Below are 25,676 nucleotides of genomic sequence, written 5' to 3'. Positions count from 1 at the left end.
GTAGACTGAGGCTGGGATAATTTCAGAAACAGAGAGTATGTTGTAAGGATAACTCCTGTCTGTATGATTCAGAAAAGCTGGTAGTGGAGGGGAGGATCCATATGACCTGAGTTGTGAAGCAGCCATTGAAATCGAGCATTGTATGTTCAGCTGCCACAAGTATGGTGTACTTTGCTTTTGGCTGCAGTTTGGTGGGGCCATTGATCCTGGTGGACAGCTGGTTGGTAGTCATATAATAGATAAAGCTGTTCAGTGATTGCACCATAGCTGGTACATGATGGCTGCTTTTGCGGATGACCCAGCCTCTGATAGGGTAGGATAAAACAGTGACAGGACTCGAGAAGTAGGTGTCGGGTGGGTGGATTACGCAGCCCTTGTACTATGGTCTGCCACATGTATATGATCCCTGTGCCATGCTGTTGGGAGTGGCATAGAGATAGACTAGGATGATGTGTAGGTTGGATAAGCAATGAAATACCACTTTAGGAGGGATGGGAAGGATTTTCGGTAGGATGTCCCTCTTTCAGGGCAGGAAGAGAGATAAAGCCCAGGTGAATGATATGGTTCAATTATTCCAGTCCAGATATTGGGTGAAGAGGGGGCGTTCCTTTTAGCTGATTCTTGGGGTTGGTGGGAGGATTGGGGATGTGTGAGGATGTGGACTGGAAATTGGTTAGGGACTAGATTTGTGGAATGTTGCTGTCTGTGAAGGCCCTTGTGAGCCCTTCAGCATACAAGGCGAGAGAGTTCTCCTCAGTGCAGATATGTTATCCACAGGTGGCTAAGCTGTATGTGGGGGGGATTTTTTGTGTGGACGGAATGGCAGATGTCGAAATGTAGGTACTATTGGTGGTTAGTGAGTTGGATGTAAACAGAGGTGTGGAAGGAGACATCCGAGAGGTGGAAGTCAGCGTCCAGGAAGATGGCATATTGTGTAGAGGAGGACCAGGTGAAGCAGATGGGAGAATGGGTCTTGAGGTTGTGAAAGGAGAAAGGGCCTTGAGGTTCTGAACGAATAAGGATAGGGTGCCAAATTGTGAAGATGTATCATCAATGAACCTTAACCAGACTAGAAGTTGGGAGTTAGATCACTGTATATTTGTGGAGTGACTTCATCACCATAGCGTTCAGTCAGTTTGTATTCTAAGAGTTTTTATAGTCATTTTATCTCAGTTTGGGAGTCATTCATTGCCTCTCTGCAATAAATCACGCAGTAAAAATTGGGATTTCTCTGAAGAATCTAGAAAATTGCATACTTCTTCCAATCAGCATCAAAATTGGTACCATGAGTGTGGGCCCCTTTTCAAACAGAGGAGGTGTTTGACACCAATTTAGCATAGCAATCTTGATGATAACAGTCCTCTACAGCTACCAAACACAAAACATTGTTGATGTGTTCAACAACTTTTCTACAAAATCGTAATCACATTTCTCTGCTTTTTCAGGCAGTGTGTCTTTCAGAGTTAATTATATCATTGCCATTGTTATCTTAGTGAAGCTCTTGAAAGTGGGGTTCAGTGATCAGGAAAAGTGCCCAACACCATTCAGACCTCGGCAACATCTTTAGACAAAGATGTTGCTGAGGTCTCCCATCACAGCACTGCATTGCACGAGAGACATCAGACAGACATTGAAACTCTGTGGCAGCGTCATGGTAACTGCAACAAATAAACTACAGTGGTGCTATCTTTTTGTTTGGTCTTCGGCCTACTCAGTTATAGATGTGAGATGACAGTGAAAACTTTCACACGAGGGCCCCTCCCCCTTCCCTAATCCCCTCCCAAAACTCTAGACATGGCACTCACCAGCCATACGCCACGAAGTGAACTGTCCGTAACCATCTCTCAATCACATCATTTACATTTACAATAGCTAAAGCTTAAGTTACACAATCACAAGTCAGTGCCGCCAACTGGACTTTTCCATTTCAGTCACAGAGGTTTTGCATTAATATTATCTTGTGAAATACACAGGAGCAGAGTCTCCATAAAGAAGTTATTTTTCCTAAACATGTTTGCAGAAATAAGTAAATTATTGCCCAGATCATCCTAAAATGAGGGATTTATTGCATCAGAAGACTTGCAGTTCTGACAACCTTTGCTCCTGAAGTGTAAACCAGGTAAGTGGGGATGGGAGCAGGGATTGTGAACAACACATACTTAAAATGGGACAATGTAACATATGTAAGAAACATAACTCCTTTTGCAATAAACAATTTTATTTTACTGTAGTTGTTTTTAACATGTCATATTAAAAAAATCACATTTGTTACAACAATTACTCCAACACACAACATACAATTGTCATCTACTCCAAAAAAACATTTTATGACAGTGGGTTTTCACAGTGGAGTGCAACTCATTTCATTTTCTTAAAGTGTATCTATGATACTACTACTGACAGTTCCATAACGTTAATGTAACCAGACACATTAATTTGGCACAAATGGTAAAATATAATATAATGAACTTGGCTACTGGCCATGGCCTACCCTTAGTAACCATCCCAGAAAATAGAGGGTGGTGGCAGAGAATGTTTGATTGTGCAATACTGTAGTCGTTCTGGTGTGGTACTGGATTTGCGATGTTTCTGAAAATAAATCAAAGGTATATTGAATGAATTATCGAATATTTTTTGATAGAGTCTGGTAGTCAGGGAAAGAACAAAAGTAAGTAGAATAACATCACTACACGTCAAATTAGAAAAGAATTAAGTACTTGCTAATTAGTAACATGAATTTTGTATGTAGAGTACACCACTTCATTGCCAATGAGGCGCAAATCAATCTCAAATTAAGTACCTAGGAGTAAAAGCTCCTGCATTTGAGCAAATATTAAGTTGTCAAATGGTGAAGCATATAATCAGCTAATCTGATCAGGTACTCCATTCTCATTGTACGTGGGCAGCTGGAGATAGTGATTCTAGCACTTACTGGCAGTCATTTTGTGGGTGCATCTTCAAGGCATTAAGCATTCTAACTGCATGTGCAAAATATATTCATTTAATAATGAGACTTGGCATAAATTAACCCTCAAAGTTTCAAAAGAACAGTGATTTCTTCCACTGATAATTCACAAGTTGAGAGTACTTTCAACAATCACATTCAAAATTTAACAACAAAAATAAGATTAAATGGTTCAGTTGAAGCAGTAAGACATTATACTAAAAAGGCCATTCCATTTAACTTTAAGCACCTAGAAGTCGCACCAACATCCTTCATGGAAATTAATAGAACTATAAAAATTCTAAAAAACAAAGGCTCATATGTTGTTCAAGGAATTTCAAACTGCCTTCTGAAAAGCCATTCAAAATTAATAAATACTGTCCTTAGTAACATATATGATGCCTCACTGGTAAAAATATTTGCCACACAGGTTAAAATATGCAATTGTTCATCCGTGTTATAAGAAATGTGGCAAGACAAACAATTATTGTTCAATTTCCCTACTGACATTGTTTCCCAAAATATTTGAAAAGTAATGCACTTGTATTTAATACAAAACAATTTACCTGGCATATCACAATTTAGAATCCAGAAGTAATACTTAACAGAGAATGCTATTTACAAATTCACCCACCAAATATTAAATGTATTAAGTAATAAAATATTGCCTGTTGGTATATTCTGTGATATTTCCAAGGCACTTGATTGTGTAGATCATGCTACATTCTTATACAAATTTAAGTTTTATGGAATTGACGGCTTTAACACAGCTGATTTGAATCATACTTACGGTAACAAACAGAATGCAGCCGGAAGTTTTAACTGAAGAATGCAATGATACAGCCAGTGTTAGAAACACAGAAATTTCTGTGGGGAGAAGCCACAAAGGTGATCCTGCAGGGTTCAATTTTTGGGTCCACTCCTGTTTCTTATATGTGTGAATGCTCTTCCACTTAACATTCAACAAGCAGTGTTACAATAAATCCTACTAGAGAGAAATAATCAATTTTTGACAATATAATTTAACTGGATAGATGAAAAATCTTTCCACCAAGCAGTGGCAGGAGAAAACACACATAAAATAAGCTTTTACATATGCAAGCTTTCAGAGCCAGTGGCTGCTTCTGCTGTCATAAGGGCGTTAGGGGGAGGAAGAGGGGTGAAGGAAATCCTCCTACCAGAAGTAGTAACCACTGGCTCCAAAAGCTTGCATACATAAAACCTTTTTTTATATGTGTATTCTCCTGCTGCCACTTGGAGGGACATTATCATCTATTCTATTACATTCTATTAGAGAGAAAGCCACAGAAGAGATTATAATGATATTTTTCAAAGAACTGTTAAGGGATTCTTTGAAAATTGACTCTCCCTTAATTTTGAGAAAATTCTCTTTATTGAGTTCTGTGTAACAGTCATCCCAACAACTGATGAAGCACATGAACAGGAGCCACTAAATACGGCAGACTGCTCCACATTTTTGGGTGTACATATTGGTGAAAAGCTGAACTGGAAGAGGCATATTACTGGGGTTCTCAAACAATTAAGCTCAGGTACTTTTGTTCTTCACATAGCTGCTGCTCTTGGAAACTAATGAGAGTGACACAAATGACAGTATTCGTACACCAAAAGTGTTATCAAACTTAAGAAAGAGTGCTCATATTAGCTACATTTGTAAATAGTACTCACCACTAGATAAATAAGATTTAACTGTTTCTCACATTATCAAGCTAAAATTTTTGAGAAGCTGGTGGGTTTGTCTGCTTGTACATGTTCTGATGTACAGAGTTGTACAGTGTTACGTAGTGCTCCAGAGGACAGGTGTGTCCCTACATATTCTTAATGACAAATGATACTAGCGAATGAAAACCCTGAAGCAAGATAGTCTACAAGAGAGCTCAACTATTGAGCAAATTTGTTATTTTGTTTGCATGTTGATAACTGTGACAAAGGACCATGCATGTCTTTAAGATTGGATGGTGATCAAGTAACTCTGCAAGTGAAAGGTACATGAATATATGGGCTCCAATCATTGCTGTCCTACACTGGAAAAGCATGGTATCCTCAGAGAATATATATAACACTGACAATGGTTTTGACTGAACTCAAACAATTAAACTGTTAATGAAATGACATTTTGATCCCATCTTTCCTTGTATAAACTTACATGTAGAGGTTGCGTGTTTGGCAATTTGATCTGATATTTACTGTTACCTAAAAGACACTTTATATGTTTGTGGACAATACACACATTATGCATACACAAAGTCTCTGCGTAGTTTTTCAAGAAAGGTAGATATTGCAGTGTTGTATTGCCTTTCAGTAAGCAGCAGGCAAAGATGAGACAAAGTCTTCTCGCAACATCCCATATGACAGCTGAACAGAAGTAAGAGGTTAAGAAAAGCCAAATTAAATTTTCGTTAGCTAATTCACATCTAACTCAAGTGGAATGCTGCAGGCTGTAAATTTTAATGCAGCACACATTCATTCAAAAGTGTTCCACTGAAATTGCCATATTGTTGTATTCAACTTAAAAATATGAAAAAAATACCACTTACCATCAAATTTCTGAGTCAAGTGACATAAGAAAAATGAAATTTTAATGTTATTTATAGAAGTAATAATTATAATAATTGGTAGTACATTACAGTCTGCTTATTTTATGCAGTTCTGTATCACGTAACATTTGTGTTTACAGAAAGCATCCACCATGTAACCCAAAGTTGCACCTTCATTCTTTTTCACCTTTACTAGTACACACGCAGGAAGCTTCACTTTGTTGTCTGGAAGTTTTCTCAAATCTGGGGAACCACTAGGATTATCATTTACAGTAAATAGATGTTTGGTTCAAATGGCTCTGAGTACTATGGGACTTAACTTCTGAGGTCATCAGTCCCCTAGAACTTAGAACTACTTAAACCTAACTAACCTAAGGACATCACACACATCCACGCCCGAGGCAGGATTCGAACCTGCGACCACAGCGGTCACACGGTTCCAGGCTGTAGTGCCTAGAACCACTCGGCCATAGATATTTGGAATCATTTTTTCATCCTTTATTGTGTTATTTGTATAACATGTACGGGTTAAACGCCATTCATAATGCTGAATGATACTTCCTTCTGGTAATGGAGAGTTCTCCTCTTATCCAAACAGGCACACAGCATCGCGTCATGTGTGTGTATTCCACACATGTCGTATTAGTCTTGGCTTCCTTCCTACTTGACATTAATATCACCAACAGCAGTAAGTGGACAGAGGTTCACTGAGAGTTTCTCTCTCAGTATGCACAAGCTGGTATTGGACCTCACATATAGTAAATCTTTTAATTTTTTTTTGATTGTTGTGATAAAAATTTCCTGTTTTTCTTTGCAGTGCCAGTAACGTTGGTATCTACTTTGAATAAACTTTTTACAAGTGGTACAGATATTATGAAAAGTTGTGTTCGAATATGTGATAATGTTTGTTCAAATAATTACCCAGACAGAACAACATAGTATCCTCACACATGTTTTACAATTTCATTCTTATCTTATTGACTTTCGGCACCTCTGTGAGTATAAAACTCAAGACAATGAGTGTGTCACAAAGCATCCAGAAGTTGATTCCGCACTGGTTGTGTGTGCTTCGCAAATATTGTAATATGGAAGGGTGACATTTAGTACCAACTAGACATTCATCAATACTAAGCTGTAATTATGCCTGAATATGTCACTGGCATTATCAGCCAATGGCTGATATCTGATTCACGGCTCATAGTCAGGTTGACCTCGTGCTCGACATTTCTCCGGATCAACAAGATCAAAGTATTTCGTGAGACGTCTACATCGGAGAGCAGAAATCATTTTGCCAAACCACAGAAATGCCCGAGATGGTCTTGTGCTCCAGTATGAAAGCATTGTAGTCTTTTGTTGAGTTCCGTGTTCGGCAGGCATCCCATATAAAACTCTTTACCTCAGCTATTGTGACAGGTTTCAATCTTTTACATGGGCTGGGTGAAGTAACAGCACATTTAGACATACACTGCTTATCTGTGTGAATTATTTCAGTGGCAATTAGTTGAAGTAACAATGCTGCAAAAAATAAATTGAAAAGTTCAATTGCAGATGTTGTGGTGGCATATTCTTTGGTCCAAGCAGCTCATGTTACCAATGGGAGAGCAATGTAATGTCTGAGGTGCAATCACTCAGGCAGAGCCTAGCCACAGCTGCGGGTGAGCTTTTTTGGGTGTTTGTGTGGTCGAATGTGTGTACTTGTGCCAGAGAAAGTGCGACTACTGTTTTTCATTGTGTGTTTTTATGCACCGCACATCACCCAGCTATAAGGTGAGGGCTCTTTTCCTTTATTTTGTGTATTATTCCATACATGAATTTCTATTGTTTTTATACTTTAAGTACAACCTAGACAACGAAGAAAAAGTAATGACAATGATAATTTTATGTTGTGATATTAACAAAACTGATTTAATTAGAACAACTGTTTTAGTTGATACAGTAATCTGACTTTACAAGAAAATTAAAAAATAATAATTATGATGAATAACACAAGGGAACATGTATATACTTACCTGATGTAAAGCCTAATACTAGCTTTTAAGAATCATAAGATTATAATGTTATAAATGTTTTAAATACAAAAATGATTAAATAATGAAAATAAAAGCAAGTACGAATTATGTTCAGATATCATATATGAATGAAAAAATGTTCTTGTTGTAATATTTAATGTTTGAGTTGGATTAGCTAGAAAATAGTAACACACCTATTCATTTATACAGGTGCGAGGGTACAGAATTTTGGTAGAATTAAATTCAGGGGTTTTCCTTTTGTGAGTATAACGTGTGAAGTTTTGTGTACCCTAGTTGTACATAAATGAGTAAACTTGTTGGTAGTTAATTTTATTTTAAGAGTTATGTCTTTTAAATAATACATGGGTGCTTATTTCCACATGCGGTATGAGTGTTAGTGCAAATATTTGTTTGTGCTGTGTTATTTGTATGAGGTTCTCCTTTAGAAGTATGTGGCAGATGAATTTCACCAGTCAAAGCCTTTACATCACAGCATGGAGTTTCCAATACCACATTGGCTGCTTAAGCAGAGCCTCGGAGTAGGTAACATTAGGATTCGTCAATCAGGACATTATTCAACAATAGACTTAGGAATACTTCTGTAAAATAACTGCAAATCATTTCAGTGTGAATGATATCTGTTCTCAGAACGCATCCCTTTGCATGGTTATGTAATAAAAGTTCATGTTTACATGAATCAACTGAAAGCTATTTCAGGAGTGTGGAAGACACTTCAGGATTAAAACTAAACTAATATGTTTCAACAATTTTGCCATGCTTGACCCTCTCAACTCCCAGACCATGAACAATCATTTCTTCCCGTTCTCCTCTCAGCCTGTATGGAAAACTGGGTCAGCAAATTTTGTGCTCAGGAGAATAACAAGTCATTACTATCATGGGCTACAGATCTAATGTGCCAGTCAAACTGGGTCAGACAGTAAAGATGTGAAATGGAAACATAAGTTTGGTCAAAAATGGGACAACATGTCAAAATAACATGTGGATATCAAGTACAATAATTCATTGCCCTACATTAAAAGGTATCTTAATTTATGCAAGTTAATATAAATAGAGCATCATTCATTCATTCATTGTCATCTAGTGATCACCAGAGCCCAGATTTATTTATTTATTTTTTCATTCACATATATGAAAAGTTTAAGTGTTCGTGAATCACAGTGCCAGCCAGGATATATTTTATTTTATTGTTATAATGTGACTGTATACATAGAAAATCTACTCACCAAGCGGTGGCAGGAAAATACAAATAACATAGGTATTACATATGCATGCTTTTGGAGCCAGTGGCTCCTTCTTGCTGTCATTTTTACTCAGGCAATTCACATGAAGAGGTTCCTGACGTGATTGTGGCCACATGATGGGAATTAGCAGACTTTGAATTTGGAATGGTAGTTGAAGCTAGATGCATGGGACATTCCGTTACAGAAATCGTTAGGGTCTTCAATATTCTTTGGTCCACAGTGTGCCAAAAATACCAAATTTCAGGCATTACCTCTGACCACGGACAATGGAGTGGCCCACGGCTTCCACTTAACAATCAAGGGCAACAGCATTTGGGCACAGTTGCCAGTGCTAACAGACAAACACTGTGCGAAATAACTGCCAGAATCAATGCAGGATTTACCACTACTGTATCCATTATTACAGTGTGGTGAAATATGGCATTAATAGGCTATGTCAGCAGACAACCAACACGAGTGCCTTTGCTAACAGCACAACAATGTTTGCAGTGCCTCTCATGGACATATTGGTCGGACCCTAGATCACTGGGAAGCTGTAGCCTGCTCATGCGAGTCTCAATTTCAGCTGGTAAGAGCTGACGGTAGGGTTTGAGTGTAGTGTTGACTGTATGAAGCCGTGGACACAAATTGTCAACAAGACACTGTCAAAGCTGGTGGTGACTCCATAATAGTGTAGGCTGTATTTACATGGTCCATCTGCTCCATCTGAAACAATCATTGACTTGAAATGATTACATTCGGCTACTTGGATACCGTGGACTTCATGTTCCAAACAATGATGGAATTTTTGTGGGTATCAAAGTACCATGTCACTGGGCCACAACTGTTTGCAACTGGTTTGAAGAACATTCTGAACAATTCAAGTGAATGATATGGCCATTATGGGACATAATCCAGAGCTCAGTTTGAGCACAAAATCCTGCACCAGCAACACTTTTGCAACTATGGATGGCTGTAGAGGCTGCATGGCTCAGTATTTCTGTAGGGGACTTCCCACGACTTGTTCAGTCTGTGTCATGTCAAGCTGATGCACCACACCAGCCAGAAGAAGGTTTGACACAGCAGTAGGGGGTATCCCATGGCTTTGATCACCTCAGTGTATATATTATTGCTATTTCAGCCTTTTTCATATTTTCCTACAGCTTACACTTTCCCTGAACATTATGTTCTGTTGCAATAAAATGAGGCTAAGTGCACTTCGAGTTTGATTCTGAAGGTGTGCCTCTGCTTAATTTTCTTAGATTCCGAATTTCAGATCTCATAAGCAAAACACACACAAAAACAATACTGTGTATACCACTGTAACTGGAATTACTGTGTGTAATAAGCAACTTCATGAGACAGTGAGATAAACAAAAGGCTAGCAGCCCACAGTTTTCCAACTGCTAGTGACTTCTGCAGAACTAGAGAGTGTGTGTGCTCCAAAAAAGGTCTGCCAATTAGTACTTCTTAAAATTAAATTCTGAGGCTGTGCAGATGATGGCTCCTGCTGCATCAACATTATCATCTAAATTAAGATATCAGGTTATGATGGGTGATGCTTTCACTACCAGTGAACAGACTGTTCTATGTCAAGTGGGTAATAAGTAGATCAGGTGTTCTATGAAGTCCCAAATAGTGACATATGCATAATGATATGCACAGAAAGAACAAAGCAATGCAATTGTGTAAGAAGCAAATCTGATATATGCAGATACCAAAGGCTCCAAACTCCACAAATGTGTTTGTCTTTGATGAGTGATCCATGATCCACATGTAAGGTTACTGCTAGGTTTTAGAAATGGGGTTTGTCTTTGATGAGTGATCCGTGATCCACATGTAAGGTTACTGCTAGGTTTTAGAAATGGGATCACTTAGGAAAGTAATTCTGGATATGCACTGATTTAAGAAAAATGCCCTCTTGTATACTAAGTTTTGGCCCACAAATCAAATTTAATATCTTGACTACAAAGAACTGAAAGGATCGGAAGAAGAGAGTGCTAACCCCGAATTAAAATTAGTCTGATCACACTATATGTCTTGGTTTCAACTGCACTGCGTGTTGACAATACATAGTTCCATTTATTCCACTAGAAAGCATTGACAGCTACATGTATTATTTTGTCCTATTCTAGTTGAACTCTTATCTTTGGATAAACAATCCCATGCCATAGTGTAATTGAGTAAAAAGGCAGCTGTTCGGCAAGGACATTAATGACGACTGTGATCCATTTACTGAAGACAGTAATGGAGAACCTCATAAAATGCCAGGGAATAAATCCATTACTGCAAATAACGTGTGTGGCCTGGCATATATTGCCAGCAATCTATCCTCATATGGTTTAGGTTTAACATTTATTAAAATTTTGGAAGCTTTATTAACATTAAGACTATATACCTTTAATGTAATATACATTAATTAATGCTTTTAAGGTAGACACAATCACTTTTTTCACTTCACCTTAACAAAAGAATAAGGTGTTATACATATGATGGAGAGTTAGCATTGTTTTGATCCTAACATTCAAAACTGTGGGTTATCATCTTTTTCTTTTCTGTTTTACTTCTTTACAACTATTTGCCTATGTTTATTTTTAAGCACAAGCACAGTATATATCTACTGAAAGAGAAGAAAAAGTAGATCACCACACCCTACACTGTACAGACCACAACACACCAGGAAAAGGAAAAGAAATATTACTAAGAGGGCAATAAACAGGCAAAGAAGAAATGAAAGCAGGGCTTATAGAAAATGCAAAGACGAAGTACTTCCTTGGACACACTGTTGAAGAACTGTGTAGTTATCCACTAAAGTGTGAAGGAAAACAGTCAAGTACGCTTCTGGAATAAAGCTGAACACAACAATGAAAAACTGTGATGACGGTCAAGATGTCAACTTCAGAAATGATAAATACCTTAAACTGTATGCCAAAAAACTGATGATGATGATGATAATGGGCAATCCTCAAGAAAAAGCAAACATTTTAGAACAGGGGGAGTGAAAAAATTTTCAACACGTTAACAGAGGTAAAAATATATGATGGACTACATCCTATGAATAAATACAACTGAATGATATAAGATTCTTGCATACATACCACCTATGCATCATGACTATTTTGAAAGTCTTCAAGTGCAAAATGAAGAAACTGAAGATTCGGTTACTTTATTAGTTTTGTGGCTACACTTAACTATAACACCTTGTTTCATCATGTGTTATACACATTGCATTGTAGTTTAGTTAGGTTTTAACTTTTAGATTTCAGTTTTGTAATGTAAAAGAAAACTAATATGAAAATTTGGAAACACTAAATTGAGGATAATTTCTTGTGTTTAGTAGCTTTGGTATGTTGTTCTCTGATATACGACAAGAAAAGTTGCATATTTGCTCTCAAACATTTTGCAGTACTTTTTGGTGAAGACAGTGCTAATCTACAAAAGTAGAGGCAACATTCCAAATAAAATATTTTCTGTGATTGTTCAAGAATTTTGGAAGCATGTATCATATTACATAGCTACACAAATAGTGGGACAATTTGTGGAAAAAGTTAAAATTAAGTCTGCTGTGATTTACAATTTATAATTTAACCAATCATATAATTTGCAATAACTCTAAATTATGCTCTTGTGTAGAGAAGTTTGGCAGCAGGAGGAACCATCTCCAGACAGGTGAATATAGGACTATAAATACAAAATTAAATATGAGTAATGTAGAATTAGGTTTAACAGTGAATAAGAAAAATGCATGGAAGCTACTACGAACAGCATAGTGAAAACACTATTGTAGTCCAGGTGGACATGATGTCCACACTAACCACAATAGGAGAAGCTTACATACCAACTATCTCCAAAGACAATGACAAGATTGAAGAACTGTATGATGAGATAAAGGAAATGGTTCACACAGTTACCAGACACGAACATTTAATGCTGATGGGGAACTGGAATTTGATAGCAGGAGAAACGAGAAAAGGAAGAACAGTAGGTGAATATGACTGGGGAACAGGAATGAAAGAGAAAGCTGCCAGGTAGAATTTTGCACAGAGCATAACTTAATAATCACTAACACTTGGTTTAAGACCCATGAAAGAAGGCTGTATATATGGAAGAGACCCGGTGATAAGGAAGGTTTCAAATTGATTATATAATGGTAAGACAGAGATTTCAAAACCAGATTTCAAACTGTAAGACATTTCCAGGAGCAGATACGAACTCTGATCATAATTTATCGGTTAAGAACTTTAGATTAAAACTGAAGAATTTGCAAAAAGTAGGAAATGAAGGAGATGGGACCTGGATAGGTTGAAAGAACCAGATGTTGAGAGTTTTACTGGGAGCATTAGGCAATGATTGATTAGAAGAGGGAAAAGGAATACAGTAGAAGATGAATGAGTACCTCTGAGAGAAAATAGTGAAGGCAGGTGAGGATTAAATAGGCAAAATGACAAAGTCTAGTAAAAATCCTTGGATAACATGGGAGATATTGTATTTAATTGACAAAAGAGAAAATATAAAAATGTAGCAAACGAGGTAGGCAAAAGAGAATACAAAGTCCAAAAAATGAGGCGGACTAGAAGCGCAAAATGGCTGAGCAGGAATGGCTAGAAGACAAATGTAAGGATTTGGAAGCGTACATGAATATAGATACTGCCAATAGGAAAATTAAAGGAGCCTTTAGCTATATGAATATCAAGAACTCAGATGGAAAACTAGTCGTAAGAAAAGAAGGGAGAGCTAAAAGGTGGAAGGAGTATTATAGAGGTTCTATACAAGGGAGATAAACTTGTGGGCCATATTATAGAAATGGAAGAGAGTGTAGATGAAGATAAGATGGGAGATGATACTGCAAGAATAATCTGACAGAGCACTGAAAGACCTAAGTCAAAACACTGTTGCAGGTGTAGTTGACGTTCTGCAAGAAATACTGACAGCACTGGGGAAGACAGCCATGACAAAACTCTTCCATCTGATGTGCAAGATAAATGCGACAGGCAAAATACCCTTAGACTTCGAGTAGAATATAATTATTCCAATTCCACAGAAAGCAGATTCTGGCACGTGTGAATATTATCAAACTATTTATTTAGTCAGTCATGGTTGTGAAATATCAACATGAATTGTTTACAGAACAATGGAAAAGCTGTTGGATGTTGACCATGGGGATGATCAGTACGGATTCTGGAGAAATGTAGGAACATATGAGGCAATACTGACCCTACACTGTATCTTAGAAGTTAAGGAAAGGCAAACCTAAGTTTATTGCTTTTGTAGACTTAGAGAAAACTTTTGACAGTAATGATTTGGATTCTTTCTTTGAAATTCTGAAGCTAGCAGGGATAAAATAAAGGGAGTGAAAGATTATAAAACTTGCACAGAAACCAGACAGCAGTTACGAGTTGAGTGGCAAGAAAAGGAAGCAGTGGTTGAGAAGGGAATGAGACAGGGTTGTAGCCTATCCCTGATGTTATTCAATCTGTACATTGAGCAAACAATAAATAAAACCAAATAAATATTCAGAGAAGGAATTATAGTTTGAAGAGAAGAAATAAAAATTTTGAGGTTTGCCAATGACATTGTAGTTATGTCACACAGACAGGACTTGGAAGAGCAATTGAATGGAATGGACAGTGTCTTGAAAGGAGGATATAGAATGAACATTAACAAAAGCAAAACAAAGGTAGTGGAATGTCGTTGAATACAATTACATTATGCTGAGAGGATTAGGAATGAGGGCAGTAAAATAACTAATGAAGGCCAAAAAAGAGCAGATACATAATGCACACTTGGGAATGGCAGGAAAAACATTTCAGAAGAAGAGAAATATAAATTTAAGTGTAAGGAAGTCTTTTCTGAAGGTACTTGACTGAAATGTTGCCTTGTATGGAAGTAAAACATGGATGGTAAACAATTCACACAAGAAGATAACAGAAGCTTTTGAAATGTGGTGCTACAGAAGAATGCTTTAGATTAAGATGGGTGGATTACATAACTAATTAGGTGGTACTGAACACCACTGGGGAGACAAGAAATTTGTGGTCAACTTGACTAGAAGAAGGGATCGGTCGATAGGATGTATTCTGAGATATCAAGGGATTACCAATTTAGTATGGGAGGGAAAGATGGAGGGCAAAAATCGTAGAGGGAGACCAAGAGGTGAATACAATAAGCAGACTCAGAAGGATGTAAGTTTCTGTAGTTGAGCTGAAAAGGCTTGCACAGGATAGAACAGCATGGAAGCTGCAGCAAACCAGTCTTCAGGCTGAAGAAAACAACAACAACAAAAACAACATGGTCATAATGGCTACAAAAATAAAGAATCAAATTCATTGAGCCTGTAGAAATTTCTCTTCTGGCTCCCATTTTGAAACATTAAGTACATTTATGAACAGATATTAATGTTATTAGCTGAATAAACAACTTTTAGTGTATGATTGGTCCTCATTAGCTCAAAATCTACTTTCTCATTTTAGGAATGAAATAAGCTACTAGGAATAGTAAACATACATTATTTACTCGAATCTAAGCCGCACTTTTTTTCCGGTTTTTGTAATCCAAAAAACCACCTGAGGCTTAGAATCGAGTGCAAAGTAAGCGGAAGTTCTGAAAAATGTTGGTAGGTGCCGCCACAACTAACTTCTACCATCGAATATATGTAGTGCTACACAGGCATGCTTTGCAGGCACAAAGATAAATACTGGTGCCAAAACCTCTGCGTCAGTAACAAAAAAAGTGGAAGACGAGCTTTTTTTCTCAACCCCGAGTTTCGAACACTGTATATTCGTACATTATCCAATGAAGGAAATACAAATTTCGTATTATTCATCTTCGAATGTAGCAGCATTTCAATGTACTACGAAAATCCGACTGGCAAGACTGTCAGGGATGTTTGTCAATATGGGAAACTCTTTTCTGAATTTTTTCCTACCTGTGAGAGGAGATGGTTGCTAATAGGAACTTTTATGAATTGTGAATCACATGCAGTATTCTCTTCACCATAAGAATAATACGAATATAAACATTTTGTCATGTATTATTTCGTGTTTGCAGCTATCTCATTTAAATCCTGTCTGCCTAATAAACTACGAAACTAGAGTGAGACAACAGCAAACGCGGAAGAATACACATATCATCCCATGTTTATATTCGTATTATTCTTATGCCTAATAGTGATACAGTCAGAAATGAAGCACGGCACTTGACTAGATTTTTAAATCTAAGATGACTCTAATTTCGGTGCAGAATGTAGTGTACTAAAAGAGGCGTGTGCAAAGATTTTCAAACGGAGAAAAATTTTCTCTAAACTCTCGTTCAGAACATCTATCATACGCAGTCTATTATTTGGTTCTTGTTGATCATTATCAAAGAAAGCAGTAGTGTAAGTAACAACATATAGCAGTCTCTTGCCATTGTTTCGCTAATGAGACGATTCCTCTCTCTCTCTTTTTCTTAACTGGAAGCGGCGGTAGAGCGCACATGCGGCGAGCGGTGACAGGCCATAAACACTAATTATCAGAAAGTTACAAACAATGCATACATTAATGCATTTTTAGCTTAGAGTGACGTAAACACCTATAACAAAGAGAACGGCACTTATCAGATCAAAGAAAAATAAGCAATCAATTCAAACCAGAGGAAGCACGTGAAAAAGGAAGGGTACGCGTATAAATACAGACGGAGTACTTGATGAGTATCCCCCCCACCCTCTGGTTTCCTCCTTCCTCTCCACCCCACGCCTGTTGCCGCATCTCTATCGTAGTATCCCTCCCTCTATCCACCTCCACACCCTCCATCTCCTTCATCAGGGCAATTTCCAACGCCTCCCCCTCCTGGATGACGAACTTCGCCGTGACATCTACCCTTCCTTCCAACTATAACCTGGCCTTGTTCGCCCTCCCCCCCCCCCCCCCAGGGCTCCCTTTTTTCCTCTTCCCTCCTTCTCCCAGAGCGGATTTTCCTCCTTCCCCCCCCTCCCCCTTCCCCTGAGGCCCTGCACCCCATACTTGCCTCTTTCCTTCCCACATCCCTCCCTACCTGGCCCTCTTCAGCGCGCCCACTGCTCATCTCCCCCATCTCTTCCCCTCCCTCCCTTCTTCCAGTCTCCCTCATCTCCTTGCGCCTGGCAGATGCTCTGTTTTGATCATTGTCAGTGTGCCACATCAGTGTTGTATTTAGTGCTGTTTCTCCTGTGCGTCAAGAGGTGTGATTTTAATTGTGTACTGCCTTGAGGTTCGCCATCAGTGTTTGTTATGTGCTATACCATCTGTCGATACCTTTCATGCTCCAGTCATACTGTGCCTTGTGTTCTTTTAATTGTCGCAGTGTGTGGCTTTTTGTGTGTGCTACTTTTAAACAATTTAAACAGTTTTAACAGTTTTTTTATCTCCTTTTTACGGTCACCCCGTTTTTTGTCCATTGCCTTCCATGATGTTCCCCCTTTTTTTATATCTATGTTCACCGTATTCTCTCCTTTGTTCTTTTTAAATGTCTTCTATTGTTTGTTCTATGTCTTTCAGCTGAAGAGCAGCACATATGCTGCTGCCAGCCCTCCCCGATGGGGGGGGGGGGGGGGGGGGAATAATAATAATAATAATATTTGATGCATAGCAATGGCTACCTGGTAAAGCTTAAGTGCTAAGCTTACGACTCGAACCAAACTACTGTAGCTGTATCGTCATTCATTCGACCTAAATTATGTCTCATATTATAATGGACCAACTTTGTTTCGATTTGGAGGTGCGGCCTAAAACTTTTCTCTCACCTTGAATTTCGAGTCTCATTTTTCAGGTGCGGCTTAGATTCGAGTAAATACGGTATGTTATGAATTAATAAATAATTTTTTTTTCACTAGCATTTAATTTAAGTGCAAATAGCGGTAAGACTTGGACACAGATTATATGATATAAACCTTGAATGCCCATTCAGTGTATCATAATTTTTTTATCCTCATAACAGGATGATTAAACCTATAACTATCATGAAGTCTGTGAAGAGTGATTGATAAGAAATGTCATGCTTCTGTTAACATACACTATGTTACTTTGATTTTGTCATTCCTAAGATGTTTCCAAATGACAGGAACTGCTCACATATATAGTAGTTGTGAGTGTAACAACAATAAATTAAATGTAACCACTCAGTATTTTGTAACTGATGCTTTGCATTTCTCCTCCACATATAAATTAACTGGCTTGTACTTTAATAACCTTAATATACCTAAAAGAAAAAAATGTGACATGAGTTTTCTTAGTTGTAAAACCCGTAACTGAATAAAACAAACCACTTAACTTGAGTCTCAAGATATTCTCAATAAATCATCCTTCCATTTGTTTCTTGTCGTATCCATCGAATGGTGGTAATAGTGATGGGGAAAGACTAGTAGTACCACTAAGTCAAAATGATATTATCTCTTAAGGTGGATTCACACTCGTCGGAAAGGAATAAAACGTCAAAATATATCACAGTGCATTTCAAACAGAGAAAGTAACAAAGCTTCTCAATGAACTGGATTATCAATTTCAAGGTTTCTCTGGAAGAACGTTGTGATATTGAAAATGTTGGTGAGATGGTTGTTGTGCCCGTTAACATTCGCAGTTAACCTATACTCATCACGCTCACTACATAGTGGTAGTAAATTTCATGTAATTTTGTCTTCTTTTGCATTATTTTATTGTCTGCTTTATTTTTAGGCCAGGTTACATAGGTTCCATGGGGACATGAACATTTTTCCTACCTATTCTGTGAAAGAGACCATATATCTGATGGCGATGACACGATTCTCAATAAATCATGGTTATAAAAGTGGCTCTGTCAGTTCTTTCAAAGGAGGAAAATGTTTTTAATGTTAGAAAAAGAGGTGACTTTTACGGTAAAAAGATTCTATGCACAGACACCCTTACCAATACTGTTTATATTTTCTGTAGCTTTAGTGTCCCCACCAGTGGACACTGCGATGGAGGCAGATGAGCTAGCCTGGGTTGCACCACGGAAGAGTGCGATAACCTGTCAGGCAGGGCACACAAAGTGCATAGTATGGGCAGACCCACTGACGAAGGTGTTTTACCTGTGGTTGGCAGTAATCAGAGACCTTGCTTTGTGCCAGCCATGTGCCACGTTACCCCTAAGTACATCTTTATGAGAGTTCGGACTTTCTGTTTCCTGTGGTATCGTAGTGCCTACATTGTTAAGAAAAACGATGCACCGTTCCTTCAGACGTGCAGTCACATCCGAAGGAACAAGCACTGCAGCGACTACAGCTATTATGAAAGGCACAAAATGTACTCGCAGTTGCAAATACGAACAACCATCACCTGTAGATGGGAATGTGAAATTTTGTGCCGGACCGGAACTCAAACCGGGATTTACCACTTAACGTAAGTGGTCGCCTTAATCGCTTTGACTGTGTCACGACTTACCGCCAAACCCAAACTTCCATAATTCATTGTCCCTGCATCCCAACATTACTCGTACACACATTATGTAATTCCTGTACAAGGAAGGACATTTTAATTGAAAGTTGCTGCCTGGTGTTGGCAGATAAGTAGGATTTTGAAGTGCCTGTGTTGTTACAAAGACTAATGTTATGTTCCTTCCGAAATGTGTGCACGTCATTCCCAGCAGATAGTTATTGGTATTCACAACTGTGAAAACATTCCATGTATTTTATAGCAGCTGTAGCCATTGCATTGCCCATCCTTCTGGGGCATCGTTCTTCTTAACGACACAGGCATTGCAATATTGTATTTATCTGCCAATACCAGCCAGCAATTTTCAATAAAAATGTCCTCCCCTGTATGAGAAATACATAATGTTTGTACGAGTAAAGCTACATTTTCCTAGCTGCGGGAATTTGTTGCAGCATGCTATGTGAAATGTTTTCCTAGGTGCAGAGTGGTGTATGCCAGAACCTAAAAAAACGATTTTTTTAAAATTTGGCAACTCTACCTGGTAGATTGATATGAGAACTACCTCCTTATACGTTTTTTTTTTTAACTCAATGAAAATTTTGTGCTATTGAAACAGATTACTATTTGCAATTTTTAGAAAAGTTGATTTTTCACACTGCTCAATATTTACTATGCCATATCTCCTAAACTAAGTGTCGTACAACAACATAACTTTATAATTACCTTCAGTAATATATGTCAATAACATCTGCAAAAGTTCTGGCCAATAGAGTCAGTAATAGTGAAGTAATAAAGTAAAATGTAGCGTCTGACACGGAATTTTTACCAAACCAACATCCAAAATATGCATATGTGTGTGTGTGTGTGTGTGTGTGGGGGGGGGGGGGGGGAGGTGGGGGGTAGGCTGAAAATGAGAAGTAGTTTTGTAAAGATTTGAAATAATTTTTACAGTTTGTTGGAAGTCGGTGGGTGCTATAGTTTCCTCTAGACGAGAGCAGTTTTGTGCAGTTCACTGGCATGAGGCTATTTCCTGCACGCTGCAAGGAGCTTTCTGCTAGGCCCGGGGCAGTGCAGCACGACAGCAGCAGCGGAGACAGTGAAGTCCAAACATGCAGCGCAGTGCTCGAGCTAAAACACTGTTAATTTTGGCACTCTGAAAGTGCATGGAAGTTAGGGAAGAGGATGACAGTATGTTATCGGAAAAAGTACACAGGAAGCGGAAAGCAGTAAGACAAAAGTTCTTGCATCATGAAAAAGGAGCGTATAAAATTTTAGTTACAAAATATTTGCTCGACGATGTGGAGAAGTTTACGGCATTTTTCAGATTCACACCCAACAAGTTTCATTACCTTCTTTCGCTAACTGAAGACAAACTGAGAAGTAATTCCTGTAATGGAGTGGCAAAACTGATTACATCAGCAGAAAAACTCACAGTTACATTAAGATAAGTTTCTCAATAATAAGTAATTTTAATGTAAGTTGTTAGGCTACGGGATGTAGTAATGACTGTTATATCTCCGGCTGTGCCATTATTTCAGTACAATCGATTGTTACAATACGCTTTGCACTGCCTTGCAATTGTTCCAGTAGAATAAATGCTAATTTGCAGAACTTCTATTACATATATACGTGTGGTTTATACTGTTTCTGACGGCAGCAAATGGGACTGAGAATTGGACAAAAATATTGGCTCTGTAGTTTGAAGAAAATAATACTAGATGGCATAATGTCGAAAGCATGTTTCACTTACTATAGGTATCAAAGTTTGCAGCAGTGACAGTATTGTCATAGTTCCTAGGTCCTTGCTCACTGTCAGCACTTTGGATAGAAGCAGGATGGCTGCTGTTTGCGTTCCGAAATGTGGAGTTGTTGCCATATCCTTGATCTCTCTGATTTATGGTTTATATGTCCATCACAGTATTTCAAATCTGTTTTTTGGCTTTGCAAATAAGGTTGGGTCTAAATTTTTTTACTGTTGCTGCCATGGATTTGAGGAACAAACCAGTTTCGTCCTCAGTCGATAAATTTGGAAGAAGTCTGTCGATCTTCAAGTCTTTCCCTAACGAGTTCCTGTTGCACACTGTTAGGAAAACATTTTCCTTTCAACCTCCACGCTATTAAGGAATTGAAGCCTGTCCCGGTACACAGCTCTTTTCTTCGTGGTTACTGAGCCACTTGTCGCAGACCTTTCTAGTTTCTGTATCTCCTAAAATGATCTCAGATGTTTCTCCATCACCTTTTGCACTTCACACCTGAAATAACAACCGTTAAAAATCTTGAAAAGAGCAAACAGTTAAACTATGTCTAAACACATTCTATTTATAACATTAGCATTGTTATTCAATTTCAGAAATGTTTTACATATTGAATTTTGTGTCAGTTTCAAATTTATGTGCTTACTTTTCATCCGAAGTAATTTACTCCCATAATTTTTTCAGATACCTTGTAACTGGGGAATCTTTCCATTCTCAACAATTCTCTCATCGCATTTCAGTGTCTGAAATAAGACCATTTCTGCTCCATGTTCTCAAGGCTCTTGAGCAAGCACTGTTACCTAAATTTTTACCATCTCCAGACTAGATAGACTGGGGGAGGAAGGCAGAAGAACTCGGGACTTGTTGAAAATTACCTAATGCTGTTGCTGCACTTGATGGTAAACACATTAGGACTGTAGCACTTAACAAAACAGAAAGTCAATATTATAACCACAAGGACTACTTTTCAGTAGTTCTCCTTGCCATAGTGGACGCGAACATAGCTGACGTAGGTTCTTACGGAAAAGAGGGAGACGCTGGAATATTCGATAAATCCAAAATTGGGAGACTAGTAAAAAATGAATCAATTTTCCCACTGCCACAGGTATTGCCACAATCAAACCTGCTGTTGCCTCACGTCATACTTTGCGACGAGGCCTTTTCAGATTAGTCGAAAATAAGATGAAACCTTACTGCAAACAACAAATGCTAGAAGATGCACGTAAAAGAAACTTTAATTACCAGTTAAGCAAAGCACGAAGTTTCCGAGAAAGGTTTTGGTATCATGTTCCACATTCAGAGTTTTCTTTACTTCTATAAATATTAAAGCTGAATCTGTAGACAAAGTCATTTCAGTTTGCTGCTGCTTGCACAAGAGGAATACCAGTCCCCACAGCCTTATAACGCAGATCTATCAGAAATTAATGAACTGCCCAAGGGAAACACGATACCCTTGGCAGGAATGGGCGGTTACATTAAAGGTGAGGGATTCATTGTGAGAAGCGGAACCACTGATTACTTCAATGGACCAAATTTTAATTGATGTTCACAGTATTGATCACAACAACAACATCCAACTCATGACAACTATGGTTAAAAAATTAGTACAAACATATTTATAAATGTTATACATGGATGTAATAAAAGACATTTCTACTTACTCGATTTACTCATTTTTCTTCCGATTTTTGCCCAAATTAAATCCTTTTTCATTTGATTTTTCCACTCGGTGTTGGCCATATTCCAAAAATTTGCTTTTTAGAATCCAGTTCAATAAGTTGCTTATCCTCTGAGGCAGAGAAGCGGTCAGCCAACATTTTTGGTGATTGTTTCTATAACAGTTCTCTTAAAAATTGTCTGTTGTTACCTGTGCACGCGAAACAAACAGTGCAGCTGTCGTCTCGCTGCTGCCCAGTTTGACAACACCCACTCCTCCGGCCAAGTAAATCATTGCAACGTGTGGGATGGGCTCCTCCCGAAGCATAGTGTTTCTTGCAGGCGGAGCCCACTGGGGCACTGCGTTGTCCCCACCCTAGGAAAACGGTCCCGTACGTTTGCAATGTGTGAGTGGGCAGTGGGGTCTCGCATGCATTTTACGCAGCACGCCGTGGGAAACTCCCGCAGCTAGGAAACCACAGATTAAGGGTTGTGACGAAGGAATGATGACATATGGAAGTTTGGGTCTGCCTGTGAGTCGTGCGTGGATAGCCAAACTGCTTAAGGCAACAGCTTGCGTAAAGTGGAGAAACTGGGTTTGAGTCCCAGTCTGGCACAAATTTTCATTGTTGTCATTCCCTTATATAGCTGACTGTTTTTCATATTCACAACTGTGAAAACATTTCATGTATTTCTGCTTCCTGTAGACCGATTCCCATGTCGAATTTTCTTTTCCCTCACAGGGTTCCGTTCCATGGCTGTTATGAAGCCACCTATGGCCAGTGAAACACCTACACTGAAAGTATAGTATAGCAGTGTTGTCATGCCAATGTAGATACTAAATTAGCAAATAAACATCAACATTTTGAAACTTTTGGATAACTCTTTTCCTGAAACTTCCTGGCAGATTAAAACTGTGTGACGTACCGAGACTCGAACTCGGGACCTTTGCCTTTCACGAGCAAGTGCTCTACCAACTGAGCTAACCAAGCAGGACTCACAGCCCCTCCTCACGGCTTTACTTCTGCCAGTACCTCGCCTCCTATCTTCCAAACTTTACAGAAGCTCTCCTGCGAGCACTTGCCCGCGAAAGGGAAAGGTCCCGAGTTCGACTCTCGGTCTGGCACACAGTTTTAATCTGCCAGGAAGTTTCATATCAGCACCCACTCCGCTGTAGAGTGAAAATTTCATTCTAGAACTTTTTTCTTGTTGTTTCACTTCTCGACTATTTAATACATTTGTAAACTTTGTGAAGAACACCCAGTTTGAATAATGCTAGGTCCATCAATAATTAATTAAGCCTTACCAGACACACTAGCAAGTCCCCAGCACTATCACTTCATGTCAATAAAAAAACTAACAATAGAGGCTAACAGCTGAGTTGTAAATTAACCTGTAATCTGCATAAAACAATACACTGAAAACCATGTACTTAAAAAGAGCTCATGTTTCAAATAAAGCAGTACAAAAGCATAAGACCAACAAGGCAGACTGTTTCACTCAAACGTACCTGCACTTAGGGTCAGCTGCACAATCAGCGGATAAATCCACAGATAGCTAACTGAGGAACACACCAACTATGGTAGTAATAGGAGGTGCACCATATGACAGCATTTTATTCCCTGGTTCCCATCCATGCTGTGTATTTTTGTGCATGTCATTAATTTTATCTAGTCACCGTCTACAGAAACAGCTCGTCTGAAATGAGCGCTAAGTGGTCCAGGTCCCAAAACTATTTGCCCGAGATATTTTGTGGCTGGTCAAAGCTGTAAACAAGTTCGTGAACATAGTAGAAAACTGATGCAGTCTCCTGCAACAAAAGGTAAGTGCAAAATATGTAATTAAGCTTGTAAGGTACTAGTATATGTAACACAAAAATCTATCTTTAAGTTAGTCGAACGGTCAGGTATTTGTTGTTTGACCACGAACAAATCTTGATAAATTTCAGAATAAAGCACGGCGGAAAATATGACACAGATTCAATTCACAAACTACTTAGTATCGACTAGTGGATTTTGTATTTACATTTTACATAGTAATAGTAGTGGGTGTTCTACAAAAAGCACATTTTCTGAATTCACTGAAAACCAATTGTACATCAAATTTTGCTTTCCTCGAGTGTATACAAATCCAGTTTCTACGATGTGACGGTTATTACTAATTATACTGGGGTCATATATGGAAAATAAGTGAGCCGCATTTACAATTAAAATCCTAATTATTATTTATTTATCTATTTCACCGGTTCTTAATATCCTTGGCTGGTGATTGCATTGCTTTCAGAAATACAGCAACCAGACACTATTTTATTTAGACCTTTCATTCATCTTCAATTTATGTAATGTATATTTAAATCACTCAAAGTGTCAACTGCAATTTGGATGCTGCAGCTGCCTTCCTATCCCACCACTCCCATTTTCTGCATTTATGAGTGTGGTATAAACACTGTTTCTTTGTTGTGTTGCACAAAGCAGGACAGTATTTGCCGTGCCACACTTGTAAATGTGGACAATGGGAGCAACAGCAAGCAGAACAGAAAGGCAGCAGCTGCATACGAGATGCAGTTGTTGTTTTTAACAATATGTTAACTGAAAATTTAAATACATATTATGCCAAATTAAGATGGACAAAAGCCTGATGTGTGTATTTGTATAAATACAAAATACATAAAATGGCTATTCCTATATTGCTGGCGTAGAAGTGTACTCGCAGCACACTTCTGAACTAGAGGCTGCTGTTGTGTCTCACCTAAATGTTGAAGGAGCAGTAACAATGGCATACATAATTTTGACCTTTGCAATCATCCCAAGCATCTAAATGTAATGTACAAGGGCAGGGGAAGTAACTGGAGATGTCACACCTACAGCATGATCCTCCTCATTTAGTTGTGTCCAATCATCTCAGCTTAAATTTGTCAATTTTATTCTCAAGATAAATGTACTGTTCTCAAATGTGTGATGTCAATGTGCCATTGCATGTGGAGACATATTCAAGGTGGCTACTCAAACTTGGTGAAAAAATTCTCTAAGAATTCCAGCTGGGGGGAGGAAGATGGCGTCCAGAACCTCCTGATAAATTAATGGTGGGGGAGTGGGGAGCAGCATACCGCAACAA

General features: G+C 38.4%; 1 long non-coding RNA gene across 1 annotated transcript; it reads right to left on the bottom strand.

The window, feature by feature from the left end:
• Positions 1 to 2,236: 2,236 nt before the first annotated feature.
• Positions 2,237 to 24,030, bottom strand: LOC126213531 (uncharacterized). Its single transcript, XR_007541210.1, has 3 exons — positions 22,568 to 24,030; positions 20,903 to 21,404; positions 2,237 to 2,589 (listed from the first exon to the last, which is right to left on the bottom strand). It is a non-coding gene; the product is annotated as an uncharacterized LOC126213531 (long non-coding RNA).
• Positions 24,031 to 25,676: the final 1,646 nt, after the last annotated feature.

This window comes from Schistocerca nitens, chromosome 11, assembly GCF_023898315.1.
Source record: "Schistocerca nitens isolate TAMUIC-IGC-003100 chromosome 11, iqSchNite1.1, whole genome shotgun sequence".
Classification (NCBI taxonomy): Eukaryota; Metazoa; Arthropoda; class Insecta; order Orthoptera; family Acrididae; genus Schistocerca; species Schistocerca nitens.
The sequence above is the reverse complement of the archived record's forward strand: the minus strand, read 5'-3'. Positions and strand labels throughout refer to the sequence as shown.